Here is a 14842-nt window from a genome sequence, read left to right as displayed (position 1 = left end):
GGAGCACCACTGGGGTTACAAGTACAAGTGACCAGAACACTTCCTACAGTGAATAGAACTAAATTCCTTTTGTCTTTGCTTTGCTGCCTATTTTACAGCTGTGCTAAATATAATGGCTTTCTGTCAACCTGTGTAATATAATAATATAATACAATGAATCATATAAAAACCCAAAATATATATAAATATATATTTTGCATTTTAAAAATAACAGAAAATCTATAGATAATATTAGCATATTACCATAATACCATTGTTCATAATTAGTTAGCAAGTTTATTAATGCTGGAAATGAAGATTATAAAATATAAAAAGTTGCAACAAGATATATATTTTCCAGAAATATAAATACACATATAGGGATAGAAAAAATAAAATACATATAAAAATTGTAAAATACATATTGAAAACCACAAATGATAACACTGATATATTTGAAAATTAGAAAAAAACTGTTAATTATATTAGATTACCCATTTATTCCAAAATTAAATTATTATTTTTTTAGAAAAAATTACTTTCCTATTCTATGCTTTAAAAATGCATATGAATGCATCACCTTCAGATACCTTTATGGAAAAGCTACTTAAGGAATACAATGCAAGAGCAATTGATAGTAGCAGCTCAAATATCCAATTAATGTAAAACACTTTTTAAAGTGATGGAGAACAGTGGATATTTTGGAAAAGAAGCAAACTAATAAGTTCTTTTTAAAGCATTTAAGAGTATGAGATTTTGAATAGTGCTTGTCAATGAACAATTTCCTATTGTAATTATACCGGAGACAAGACCTTCCACCCAGAACAGACTTTGAGAGATACCAGGCTCATTAGAATATCAATGTGGAAGGGGCCATCATTGTGGCAGCAGAAATTCCTTTTGACCAAAGTCAAAACCATTATCTCTATTTAGAGGATAAGGACATTTATTACAGATACATTTCACAGTTGCTCTGTATATACTGGCCCGCTTCATTTAATTGATGTGTTTCTAACCAACTAGGAAGAGATAGGAATACATTCAGTTATAGACAGCAAGGATATTAGCACATTTTATTGCAAAATCTTACCTGCTTCTTCTCTGTAGATACTGACATACAGTAAGTTTGACAGTACATATGCTGAAGTAAATGTGGGCACACTGGTAGACTTTTATCATAATCAGGTAATCCCAATGTTGAAAACATGGTACCCCCTTCATCCATCTAGACGCACAGCACTATTAGCATGCATTCTGGAAACAAAAAATGTCTCTCTGCGGGAAACCTAAGAATGTTGTTGGGGATGCCTCATTCCATGCATCAGGTTGTCTGTATTGTGATGTTTATTTTAATAGCTGGCAAGTTAGAATTCTGAGGAAATCAATTTTATTAGAATACTGTTGCCATGGTTGCACAGAAGAGGTTTTTTTCCCCCAAAGTTGTAGAAATCACAGCTAGCTCAGGTTGAAATAGAAAGATCATTTATAAAAACATTACTAATAATAACATCAATAGGAATATTCCAACTAGATATGTTATGTTCATGTTTAAGAAAACTGAAGCTTTTCTTTGGTTGAAACCTCATTTATTAGTGGCTAATTTTTTAAATTAAAACCTAATTGTAACTTAAAGTGACATTAAACCCTCAGATTTTTTAACATAAAACAAAACTGTAATGTGTGCCTTACTGTAAGGTCTTGTTCACACCTAGGCGTATTGCATATGCGCGTCTGTCGCGCGACCGTTTTTTAACGCGATTCGCGGTAAAAAAGTTGCGCGACCGTCGCGCGTTTCCGAAGGCTACTTGGCTGTATCCCAATGGAAACGCGCAACAAAACGGCCCAAAGTAGTACCTGTACCTTTTCAGGCGTGGGCCGTTTTGTAGCGCGTTAGGGACGGGCGGAAATACGCCAAGGTGGGAACGAGACCATTGAATACAATGGGATTTATATTTTTGAGCGTTTTGTAGAGCGTTCGTCGAGCTTAGAACGCGCTACAAAACGTTCAGGTGTGAACGAGGGCTAATCCATGGTTGTTTCCCTTCTCTTTGCTGCTCTTCCTTTTAAATCTGTATCTGTTCTCATGCTGGGCAGAACTTCTGTTTTGCAGCAGACTGCCTTGTCTCTGGAATTTATACATGGTGTCTGTGTGAAGGTTCAAAACCTGAGCCAGCACTACAGGAAGAGGCACTCAGCTGCAAAGGGAAGTTCTCCCCCAGCATTAGAACAGATACAGATTTAAAAGGAAGAGCAGCAAAGAGAAGGGAAACTACCATGGATTACAGTAAGGCACACATTACAGTATTGGTTTATGTTAAAAAAATCTGAGGGTTTAATGTCACTTTAACAGCATATACTTTACACAAATGTGCATATACTTTACACAAATGAAGGGTGCAAAAAATGCATGTAAAGACCGCTGTGCTCTGTGTGAGAGCAGCGCTTTGTCTCCAGTGGTCTGGCACACTCCCCGTCCACAGTCACAACCAGTGCGCTCCAGTCAGCCTCATTCATGCTCCCAGCTCAGCTTTAATGATTGAAGAGCCAATCCTTATCCCGAAATTACGGATCTGACGGGCCGACTTCCCTTACCTACATTGTTCTAACATGCCAGAGGCTGTTCACCTTGTGCTGGCTGCATGTCAGGCCGCTGGAAATAGATTGCTGCTCTCACACAGAGCAAAATGGTCTTTAGCTGCTCCCAGGGAAAGGGATTTGGGAATGGGCTTGAGTGCAATTGCAGAAAAAAATTAAGACCTTAAAGGCATATTTGTATGCACCATCAGTTTGTGTAATACATTTACTATGAAGTTACAATCGATATTCAACATGGAACATCGGAGCCTTAACAGGGTAAGGTAGACATTTTTGGCCAATTCAGTATTGTTCATTCTCTTGGTAAAGAGATATGTGGGCAGGGCACATTACAGCCAATGTAGACATAACCCAGCTCTCAGTGCAAAGAACAGATGCATTTTTAGAGTGAAGAAGGGTTTTCTAAAATTCTGATTGTTCCGATTTGAATGTTTATATTGGACAGAATGGTCAAGGTAAAGGGTACATATTATGATATGAGGGTTAATTTGCAAATGTTCCAAGTGCCAAAGCATTCTTCTTTAAACAACCTCATGTGCTATTTAGGGCCCTGGTGCCCTACATGTGACCAGCATAAAGCAAGCACTCTGTGTGCTGCACACCATGTCCTGGGCACGGTCAGCTCCATGTTGGGCACCTGTGCTCTAGGATATCCTTTGCTTTGGTTAGTGTGTTGTGTCTGTGCTGTGCTGGTGGCTACCTGCACTCTACCATAGTTTTTAGGGTGGCAGCAGGGTTCCAGGTGCTTAAATGCTCTCTGTGTTCCAGCACCTGGCACTGAAAAAACACCTGTAGTACTGTCAGGTGTAGAGATCTCCACCCGGCAGGATTAGTATAGTCGCAGCCAGTTTTTTTTTTTGGGGGGGGGGGGAGGGGGTGAATGATAAGGTAAGGGGAATTAACAACATTGCCACTGACCACCAATTGAGGGAGTGGGTTAACAGCACTGTCACTGACCAGCAATGTAAGATGGGGGGGTCAACAACACTTACCAGCAATGCAAGGGGGTGCTGCTGACCACCAGTGATGAGTAAGGGGGTAATAGTTCTTCCACTGACCAGCAATGCAAGGGCATGTTAAAAGCACTGCAACTAACCAACAATGTGAGGTGTGTGTGTGTTGTGGGGTTTATAGTACTTCTACTGACACCAATGCTGGGGGTTATTTTTGTGGCTACGGATACAAATGCAGAGGGTTATTATTGCAATTACTGACACCAATGCTGTGGGTTATTGTTGTGGCCACTGACACCAATGCTGGGGGTTATTTTTGTGGCTACGGATACAAATGCAGAGGGTTATTATTGCAATTACTGACACCAATGCTGTGGGTTATTGTTGTGGCCACTGACACCAATGCTGGGGGTTATTTTTGTGGCTACGGATACAAATGCTGAGGGTTATTATTGCAATTACTGACACCAATTCTGTGGGTTATTGTTGTGGCCACTGACACCAAGGCTGGGGGTTATTTTTGCTGCCACTGTCGTCAATTGGGGAGTTATTGCAGCATCCACTGACACATGCTGGGGGTTACTATTGCGGTAATTGACACCAATTTGTGGGGTTATTATTGTGCCCACTGATACCAATGCTGGGAGATACTATTGCACACTGAAAACATCAATAGGGCTTATTTTGCTACTACTTTCTCTTCAGTGTGTGTAACAGTACACTGCAAAAAATGCAGCAGGACCAAAATTTTCAATACGTTACAGTCGATTAATTTTCAATACCTAACTCAATGCAATGCACCTCTACGCACAAAACATATAGACCTCTGGGAGTGTTGGCCGCACTTGAGGCCCTCTATAATTGTCAAGTTGACCACGACTGATTTAGGTTATATTAGTGTACACCACAGGCGGTGAATAGAGGTCCCAGGCTTATCTCTGTACTCACAATAAGAATAATCAGGAACTGGAAGCATCCTTCCAGATGAGCTGATCAGCTTTTTTCTGGCTTTGTTGTGCCAAGGTTATCTGTCGCAATTAACGCCAGTGTATTCCCAGTCAGATTTCTGTGTGAAGGTGTCACAATAGTCCATCCATAGTAAGCCATCAGATGTTTATCTTGCTCTGCTTGTGGTCAATTTAATAAGGTATGGAACAAACTACCCAATATCAGCAGATCTTAAAGAGTCACCCAAAATAAAATAGATATATTATTGGATAGTGCTACAGATAACATTCTCATCTATGGTACGTAGGTAGAAACTCACAGACCTGAACAGAAATTGATATACTTGACATGTTTGTAACTTTGCTGTGCAATCTATTGCTCTCTGTAAGCTGACACTGGAGACAAAAGAAGGCATCAAACACATATTTGACCATTTTCTCCCTTGGCATTACTGGAGAGAAAATGTTCTATGCTGGAGAAAATTGATCCCTATAATGCCAACCTAGTTTTTATATATATATATATATATTGCCTTCTAATGATATCCAGAAACATTTACATATTTATTAATGCTAATTATATCAACAAACATGTCCATGATATTGGGGTTGATTTACAAAAAACAGATAAACTGTCCACTTTGCAAGGGAATTGCAGGGGAAGTTTAGCTTGGTGCACACAATTTATCACGCAGAGTGATAGAGGGATGGGCTGCTGCATACTGCCCAATCACTAGGCTAGGGGCAGAAAGGTGACCTAACTTTATTGCTTAACTGGGGAAGAGAAAAATCAGGTCACCAGCTTGCCTTTACTTTCCAAGGGATTATAAGGTTTGAACCAAGATTCATCCAATTCAAGGGACACTTTTGGCACTCTGCCACTAAGTATTGCCCTAATTGACTGATGGGCTGCATTCACGTTAACATGTATTAGCATAGGGGGTAGTAGTTTCAGGGACATGGGATGGCGATAACGAGAAGTAGAGATCCTAAATGCAATTGATAAAACAACAATGTTTTATTCTAGTATTCAACTTCAAGCAATCAATGCAACAATTTGAAAGCTACATTGTTATTGTATATGTAACTTAAATATTACCTCGATAATTGGGCAAAGACAAAGCTAAATTCTAAATTGATTTCTCACCTGAGAAGTGGTTTAGAATAATCCTACCTTCACATGCATTTAACCTTTTTGCTAGCCAGAATTCCCAAACTTTGAGCTGCATGTTCACATTATAGCCTTAGTAGCTAACTACCATGTTTATTAATAAAGGGGAATATTTTGTGCACAAAATCCTTAGGTTCCTGTGTTACAATTGTTCAAACCCTTAGCAGTGAGAGTTTCATACAATTGTGGGGAAGTCCTACCTAGCACAAGACAATACCACTGATTATTTGTAGATTTTTACAATTTCACATTAAAACATTTCAGTCCTGCTGTCTACCTGCTGAATAGGGACATGCACTACTGGCAGTACACGTTCCACACTTTGGAATCACTGTTCTAAGCCAGCTTGCAATGTCATGTCAACCCTATAACACATTGTAAAAACCTGACAACTAGGAAAAATATATTATATTTAGACTGTCTGAAATATGTTTTTATTTTGATATCAAGTTATCATAAAAAATAATGCAGTCAATGAGCTGCTACGAAAAGTAGAAATTAACCACCCGTTATGGTTCCATGAAGATGTTCACTTCCCAATTAAACATAGTTAAAAGTCAATATTTAGGAGCTGCAATTCAAAACTTAAATGCTGTAGGCTAGAACAGGAGGAAGATGAAAACACAGTAACACTAAAGGGATGATGAATCCCATAATTAGCTATTATGTTAATTGAATCCACAGCGATTTTGTTGGGTGAGATTTCTTCATATAATATGCAAATGGCTTCTAAAGGTTTCGTTTATTAGACAATATAATTAGAAATCGTCTAAGGCGGAGAATTTTAATGAGGCAGAATAAAAGGTTTGATGTGAGTAATAGGGAACGTGAAGAACATCTGGGTTCAATCAATAAGCTGCGACTTATATAGGCGTGGTGGGTTTGATACACCTATAGATATGGAAATCCAGTTGCCTAAACTGGAGTACAAACATACAGCTTAAAAGCCTTGAGAAATGCTCTTCAATCTCCTCGTTCAAGTCATTTATCGATTCATTTGAAGGAAGCCAGTTTTTTTTTTTTTACAGGCTGGAAGTTGAGTGGATAAAGTACGCTTGGCTTTCAACAACTTCAAGCTCCCATGAGCAACTAGTTTGATCACAGCATCGCAAAATTACTAAATTAATTAAAAACCAGTGCTGGAGATCATTAAGAATGTGGATATTTGAGAAATAAATTGCCATACAATGTGCAAACACCATTACAGAAGTAACCCTTTTAATTCTGTACAGGGGCTGTCACCCCATGCAGCGTGCAGACCCCAAGGCGGACTTAGGGTTAACAAAGAAGCTTCTAAACTAGCGGTGCACAGTGCTCTGTATGCTGAATATCCCACTGGCTGGGAACTGATTAAGAAAATGTTCAATTAAAAGGAGTAATATGTTTATGTCTGCCAGATAAATGCTTGCATCATCTCTTATTTTGTAATCGACTCACCCGTGCTCAGAGTAAGAGTCTTAACATTTTAATTTTAAAGTCATATCCAATTAGAGAATTACAGGCATACAACCTCTCCAGAATATCGCAGATGAAATTCAGCAAGAACATTTGATTACGTGAAAGGAAAACAAAAATGAAAGTGAACTTATAATTTAGTTATCACGAAATTGTCATGAAAAGCACTCTCCTTATTTAATCAACGGGATTAAAAGATGCTGAAGAACCAAAGCAAATTGTTTCTAATGTATTCACATTTCCATGTTAAGTTACTTTATTAGCAGAACGTTACTAGATGAAGAAGTGAAGGAATCAAGCTCAAGCAAAATGATCAGGTTGGCAGAGTGGCTAGGCAGTTAGCACTTTGGCTTCCCAGTGCTCTGGTCCTGTGTTCAGTTCCCAGTAGATGCAGTAACTGGTTATCAACTACAACTGACACTAGGGCCGGTACAACCCTTGTAGGGAGATTAAATAAACAGTTTATCCAGTCCATGTTGGGGACATGGATTAATGGTGTATGTATTTTGTAAAGTATCGCAGAGTATGTTGGTGCTAAAAAAAATAAAGCAAAATTATCATATACAATTTATCACACTTTCCAGTTGTCAAAAATAAGCAAAATAATCTGCAAGGATAGCAGAAATGTACATGAAGTTAAAAAAAAAAAACTGATTTGGGAAATACTGATCAAAAAGGTCGTTCATGTGATAAAGGAGCACTTTATTTAAAGCAGCTATAGGACAATGTCTAACAATGTAATATTTGTTTTAATGTGCAACCAGTGCATTGGTGTAGAAGTGTCTTCAATACCAAAAATCAGTTTTAGCCTGAAGAGTGTTAGAACATTTTCAAAGCCACAAAATATTTCTGCAGATAGAGTTCCTGTATATAAAATACCCAGAGCAATGGCAGATTTAAATTTATGTCACTCTTAAGTGGTCTCATGTCAGAAGCCAGTGCAGGAAGAACAGCCATATGGCAGATAGACAATAGAAAATTGTTTGATTACCAAAAGTTTGTCCAATTCCTAAAGAATACCTTGAACCCTGGAAAAGATAATTGCATCTGAAAGCAAACCTGTGCCCCTGACAGTTAAATGAAAAAATATATATTTATTAAAAAATAAATAAAAATAAAATATAAAAAAAGTAAAAAGGTTAGAAAAGGTAATTGGATCTGAAAGCAAACCAGTGGTTTCTTCTAGTACAGTCAAGCAGCCCCAAAACCACAAAGCAGGTACCTCTAGTTACCTGCACAGGCCTTTAGTTTATATTCTGAGTGCCCCTGGATCCCACAAACTGCCACAAGGGTTAGGAAGTTTGTGCTCTGGCTCATTCCCTACCTTTTGGATGGTGAGGCCTCCCATCACTGTTAGTGGCCATAAGGGAGGCATTAGAAGGGGCCAGCTAGAAGAATAAAGCTGTCAGCGGTCAGTGTCACAGGAGGCTGAGCTCTGCTCCCGCACCACCTCACTCGGCCTCCCTTGACAACAAATCAGGATGGATAGTGGTGCAGGGAGGAGACAGCTGTTAGCTGTCACAGGAGGCCAAGCCGACGGTGCAGGGGAGAAGTCAGCTGTCAGCCGTGAACTCTCCTACTGCGCCAACTGCTCAGTCTCTTGTGACAGCCATGGAGAGCAGTTACAAGCACTCAAACAATCAGCTGATTGCTTGTAAATAATTGAGGACATAGTATGTTTACTCTGTCCCCAATTATGAATGAACAGGAAGTGCTCTACATCACTTCCTATTTATTCATGATTGTGGACATAGTAACTGATACTATGTCCTCAGTTTATGAATGGACGGGAGCACGCAGTATAGAGGCTTCCTGTTCAATCATAACAGGGGCCTCAGAAAAAGAGATTGTGTCCTCAATCTCTTTTTGTGTTTCAAAAGGGAAATATCAGGGGTCTGTTTAGACCCCTGATATTTCCCCGGAGCCCCTGACAGTAAAAGGAAAAAAAATATATTTATTAAAAAATAAATAAAAATAAAATATTAAAAAAAGTAAAAAGGTTAGAAAAAAATAATTTTCGGTTTCGGTTTCAGCCTGACAAATTTTGTATTTTCGGTCTCAAAATTCCATTTTGGTGCACCTCTACATTGAACCATTAATGCTATAAAGAGTGTAAGTGGTATTTATACAGCTAAGCAGGCAACACACAGAGAAAGCTTGATGGAACAGATGTAGCTTGCATAATGTTTTGCCCTGATGCTCCTAACTGACCTTCTGCAGCAACATAGTTTGTAAACAGAACTTAATGTAAGCCAGTAGCGCTCACCAGGTGGTCCAAGGACAGCAACTAAACAGTAGTTGCTTAACTTTCAGAGATTACCAAGGTTGTGAGGACAATATGGCATCAGTATACAGGTTTGCTGTTGTGTTATCAATGAGCAAATTTATTATCACTTAAAGTGACATTAAAAGGTAAAAAAAAAATGTCCCCCCCTTTCTGCTGTAAACACTTACCTTATGCCTCTTGCTGCGATCATCTTCTTCCTTCCACTCATTTCAGACAGTCCCTCCAGCGCTGGTGTCGGTCCGTGATCGACCGCAGACTCCTTGTGTCCCAAAGTGTCTGTCTGATGTGTGCGCTCCCGGCTGACTTGCTGCATCCATTAGGCTTCAGTGTCTGTTTTCTCCCCTCTACTGCGCATGTACCCACACAGTTCTTCTTCACAGCCGTTCGGGATCCAGAAGTGCTTCAGCCAGGGGCAAGCGGCAATGGAACAGGTAAGTAATTAGGTATTTCACTAATTACGTCGGGATCCGCTCCAGGTGCGGCGTCTCAGTATACCGGGAGCTGCAGCTCGCGGTATACTGAGCTTAGGGTAACGGGAGGACGCTAGTTTGTGTCCTCCCGTTAGCCTAAGGAGAACTATGGGGAAAATCACTGACCCCATAGTTCTCCTTTAATACCACCGTATTAGTGGCAATTTAATAAATATGACTGTCCACATTTGCTTCCTATTCTAGATAAAATTAGGACTGTAAAGTATGATCCTTGGAAAGTGCCACACAAGATGCTTCTAACACTTGTAGGGTTGCACATTATTGACCTAATGCCATATATACTTTGACCTTCTAAATAGATGAAATTCCTCTGAATATAGCTAGTGATAACTAGATTATAAGGGGCATCTTACAAGGGTAAACATGGGCAGGAAAGATGAAATGCTCATTATAACATTTTACACCATAATTAAAAGGTAAATCAACCTTTTGTCACATGAATGTACTGAAGTCAAGTGTTAGAGGGAAAAAAAAAAATTGCCGAATGCTTGTCTATCGATATAATGAATAATTTAACTTTATGCCTTTAAACTAATTCACAATGTGGAATCAATCAAGTATGTTCACTTTCACAGTAACAAAAAAGATACACAAGTTGTTGCAACTAGACACCACTTTGAATCCACTTGACTCTCCAGATAGGTACTATATAAGAATCTGGCCCTTTTAACCCCAGTTTTAAAAATGTACTCCAGGCAGAATAAAACGTAACCGTTGCAATTGAGCTACCTCCACACTGCAAGGGTTAAGTGCTACTTTTGGTCTAGTTGCAAAAATAACAAAGTTATACTCACCTGATTCTCTGAGCTGGCTTGCTCTTAGACCAGTCCTTCCAGCCTCTTTCCCCATCTGCTCCAGTGGTCTAAGGTCCAATGAGTCATACATGTATTGGACATGAGGACGCCGAGGGGCATACCATCGCTGCATCAGAGAAGGAGACAGGCTGGAGGGAGAGCTCTAACAGTCAGCAAGCTGTAAGTTTCGGTGAGTATAACTTTGCTATTTTGCACCTAGGCCAAAACAAGCACTTATCCCTTGCAGTGCAACCCACTGCAAGGGTTAAGAAAATGTTTGCCCAGAGTTCCTGAGGTTGGCATGCTGCAGTGCACTATAAGGATGCACTTGAGTGGGAGCACAGGCACACAATGATGGGATGGGGGGGGGGGGATAGCAGCAAATAGAAGGTAAGTAAAAAGAGCAGTAAAGGTGGATGCTTGAAGCAGAGAAGAAGAGCAAATGTCACTTGCTCTCTGACAAGAACAGCCAAATCAGCTGAACATCTATAGTTTACTGAGTGGGGAGATCTTGGCACATGTAAGAAAAAACTGCTAAATCAACAATGCATTAGATAAATAGGGACTTTTGCTGTCCTCCAGGTCCTGTCCAGTACTGTTATAAGCATGGTGTTTAATAAGGAACTTTACCCATATCTTCAAAATAACAACAAAGGCACCTTTAGAAATGTTTAGTAATGCCAATCTACAGATACTAATAGAGAACTGCTGGCTTTTTATTCTTTGCATACTTTATTTTTCTTTTCCTCCCCATTCTTCTCACAGTGGCCATTTTTGTTTACTAAGAGCAGATTCATATACTTACTTCCTGGAACTCTGACACATGAGACTAGGACATGTGACCATGCACATCATGTCAGGTGAGGAAAATGCTTTTCCCTGAGATCTCGTGAGATTACAGATGAGATTTCCCAGCAATGCTCTGCTGTCTCTATCTATGCTTACTTTGTGCAAAACTGTAAGAGAGGTTGGTGCTTAAGAAATAAAAAAAATATAATAATGATAATGCATCACTACTGAGAACTGTGTCATTATAATACTCTGACTAGCTTGGTGTTGTAGTGTAAAACCCAATAAAGATGTGCAATAATTTTAATAATTTTAAACATCCAATAAGATTTCAGTTTATTGCATATCTGTTGACATGATTTCTGATGATTTGCTATAATTTGACAGTCTAGTATATAGCTCATACAGCCAAACTGTGCTGAGCCCCTTGTACTGCTGGCCACCATAGAAGTTCCAAGGCCAACCTATACCCTTTGATTGGACACCTGCTTGTTGTTACCTGGGGTGTCTACAGTACTATAGCTGTTTCCTGAGACATGATTAGATAAAGATGATGTTTGATATCTGTTCGAATTGACTGCTTAAAGTGATGCTGTTGCGAGAAACGAAAAATACAAAGTATTGTGAAAAAGAAGATGAATAATGGTTACCTGTCCTGCAGATGTTTATTTTTTTATCTTTGCTCTTATGTACAGGTTTTGTGGAGTTTTTAACAAGTTGAATCACATGCTGGCATTTTTCATTTCGGTATTCCAGTGGTAAGATTTTCCAACCAGTATTTCTGGTTTTAGCCAATTTTTTTGTGGCCATTACAAAATTAGATGTAGATGCTGAGATGCTCTGATAGATTTAGTAAACTAATATAATTAATAAATTACAGGGGATTCCAGTAAATTTTGCAATTAAAGTGATATATGCATCCAGCACATTATTTAACCCCACCAGTACCAAGACAAAACTGAAATATCAGCTTTGGAGCTTTTGAACTGAAGTCTCGGCCCACATGCTACAAATAAAATCAAGGTGTTGCAAAATCGTGAGTTTTCTATATCTTGCTTATTTCCTTTTATTGTTAATAACCCCCAGCCCCAATCTCTTTTAGGACCCTTTCACATGGGCGGCATCCATTCTGATCAGCAGGGGATCCATGCAAAGATCTCCTGCTGATTGGAGCAGAATGGAATCGATGTCACTTTTGTGACAATCGTGTCCCTTCAGTTTTTTTCCTCCATCCTGCTATGAAACAAAAAACTGAACTAAGTGGAACCATGTTAGGTCTATGGGCAGTCGGACGTAAGACGATATGAGTCTATTTACATTCGATTACCTCCGATCCATGACAATGAGGCCTGATTGGATATCTAGACGGAGTCGGAGGTAATCGGATGTAAACAGTTGCATGTCAATTTACATCTGGCTGCCAATTCTGCTACTGATCAGATCCACGTGACAAAATGACAGCCGGATCTCAACGGACTGTACAGTATGTGTGAAAGGGGCCATAGTATTTGGTATAGAAGGACTGCTGAAGAACAGTGGTCTCTCTGTGTCAGACCTACAACTCTCCAATCAGCAATGCTTGCTGAGTTGTAGGTCACCAGAGGGAGTGTCAGAAAGAGGGCAGTTGTCCTTCTCTGCAGAATACTGGGAAGCAGAGGGCTTTTTGGCTGGGTGTGGTAATAATTAACAAAAAAAACAACCCAGAAAAAACAACAATTTTGCTGCATCCTGATTTTATTTGTAGCATTTGGGCTAATACTTCAGCTGGGATTTAAGGTAACACAAGGTGAGTGGTTATAAATGCCTTCCATCCAGACCTACAAATGGAGCTTTTATTTCCCATTTTGTTTTCGCTGACCATACAAGCCAGCTTCACAGAACAATCTCTGAACTCGATCGATACATTGTCTTTTCTTAGATGAACTCTGAGCAGTGTATGTTGCCTCGGTGTAGTGGCAAGGGAAAGTTGATGGATATTGAATATCCCTAGAGAGAAATGCAAGCACAGTAATTACATTTTAATCAAGACTGTTCACTCTTTCCACAGTGACTGCTTTACCACATATTAGTGTTTATCTTTTTAGTAACCACTTTGCTACTTGAATTTAATTGTTACTTGCCCCTATCTGTAATAGTAGCAGAATAAATGTACATGTCTTTATATTTATACCATATTCTTGTAAGGTTTAAAAATTAGAAGCATCAAATGGAAATTGTAAAAAAAAAAAAAAATCAGTGTAAAACTTGCTTTCTTGGTGTTTGCACCCACTGTGCTTAGGTAACAGAATATATATGAAACTCACAGAGCCCGCGCTTTATAGTTATATCTGTCTAGTGAATATATCAACTATTACTTGGTGCAATCCCAGATCTCTATTATAAGTTTTGACCTCTCCCGATTGTGTTTAAGATTGGCCTACCCCTTGTGCACATTCCTATTGCTCTACCTCTGCAATGGGTGGCTCTAGGTGCCTGCACTTCATATTTGTATTGCAAAGTATGCTATAAGAATCAGTTAAAATACTGTATCCTTTATAATAACCAGAAATATGATTATCTTAATCATACCTCTTTATTATTGAATCAATTCCCTGCTATTCTCCAGTGGTCACCACAAAGCCCCTTACTTTCTCTTTCCCCCTTTTTTTTATATTAATCATACCAGTAAACTACAGATTATGATGAGTGATTCCACTACACTGACTTATCACCAATTTGGGTTCTATTCATTTTATGGAATCGGAATTTAACAAATGTAGTTGCTCAGTAAAACACAAAATGCATGTAAATACATGTGCGTTGTTTTACATGACAAATATTTTAATTCTGTTCAACAACTATTGTGATTTGCACATTCTTGCTATACAGCCAGAGGGTAACATCACTTTCAGCCTTCACAGACTATAAATGAGGATTACCTCAGCAGTGAAACCCTTCTCCGCACTCCCTACTGTAAGTTACATTGATGTCTCCCCTCAGTGCACTGTGCAATGTAATATAGTTTGGCTCTCAGCGTTGACAGTTGCATGCTGAGCCTAGTTTAGGGTTTTGAGGGTATTAGGGAAGCAATATTGTATATAGTTGTGGCAACAATGCTAAAACATTATTTAAAAATTGAATGATTGTAATTGTATACATAACTGAAGGGCATATATTTTGCATATAACTCTACTTTAAAAAGTGTTGGTACCCACACATAGCAGATGAATACTGTCACACTCTGAAGTGTGTGGGTTACAGCAGACAAAAACAAATCCTGGATGGGAAATGGGAGTCTGAGGGCCAGGTTGGACTTTTCTTGCAAACGGACTATTGTTTTCTTGGATGAATGTGCCTGCAGGGGTGTCTGCTGAGCACACACAGACGTGCACACTGGTAGGA

General features: G+C 39.1%; 1 protein-coding gene and 1 long non-coding RNA gene across 2 annotated transcripts in view; one reads left to right on the top strand and one right to left on the bottom strand.

Annotated features, from left to right (window-relative positions):
• CNPY1 (canopy FGF signaling regulator 1) overlaps positions 1-14842 on the bottom strand; it is an 83878-nt gene that overhangs the window by 12610 nt on the left and 56426 nt on the right. The gene's annotated exons all lie outside the window — the stretch shown is intronic.
• LOC108785018 overlaps positions 2516-14842 on the top strand; it is a 23803-nt gene continuing 11476 nt past the window's right edge. The window contains exons 1-2 of the long non-coding RNA XR_001941107.1: positions 2516-2607; positions 5813-5817. This is a non-coding gene — a long non-coding RNA (uncharacterized LOC108785018). The remainder of the gene's footprint in view (positions 2608-5812; positions 5818-14842) is intronic.

Source organism: Nanorana parkeri, unplaced genomic scaffold (genome assembly GCF_000935625.1).
Source record: "Nanorana parkeri isolate BGI_ZX_2015 unplaced genomic scaffold, ASM93562v1 scaffold137, whole genome shotgun sequence".
Lineage (NCBI taxonomy): Eukaryota > Metazoa > Chordata > Amphibia > Anura > Dicroglossidae > Nanorana > Nanorana parkeri.
Note: the sequence above shows the minus strand (reverse complement) of the source record. Positions and strands in the feature narration are given on the sequence as shown.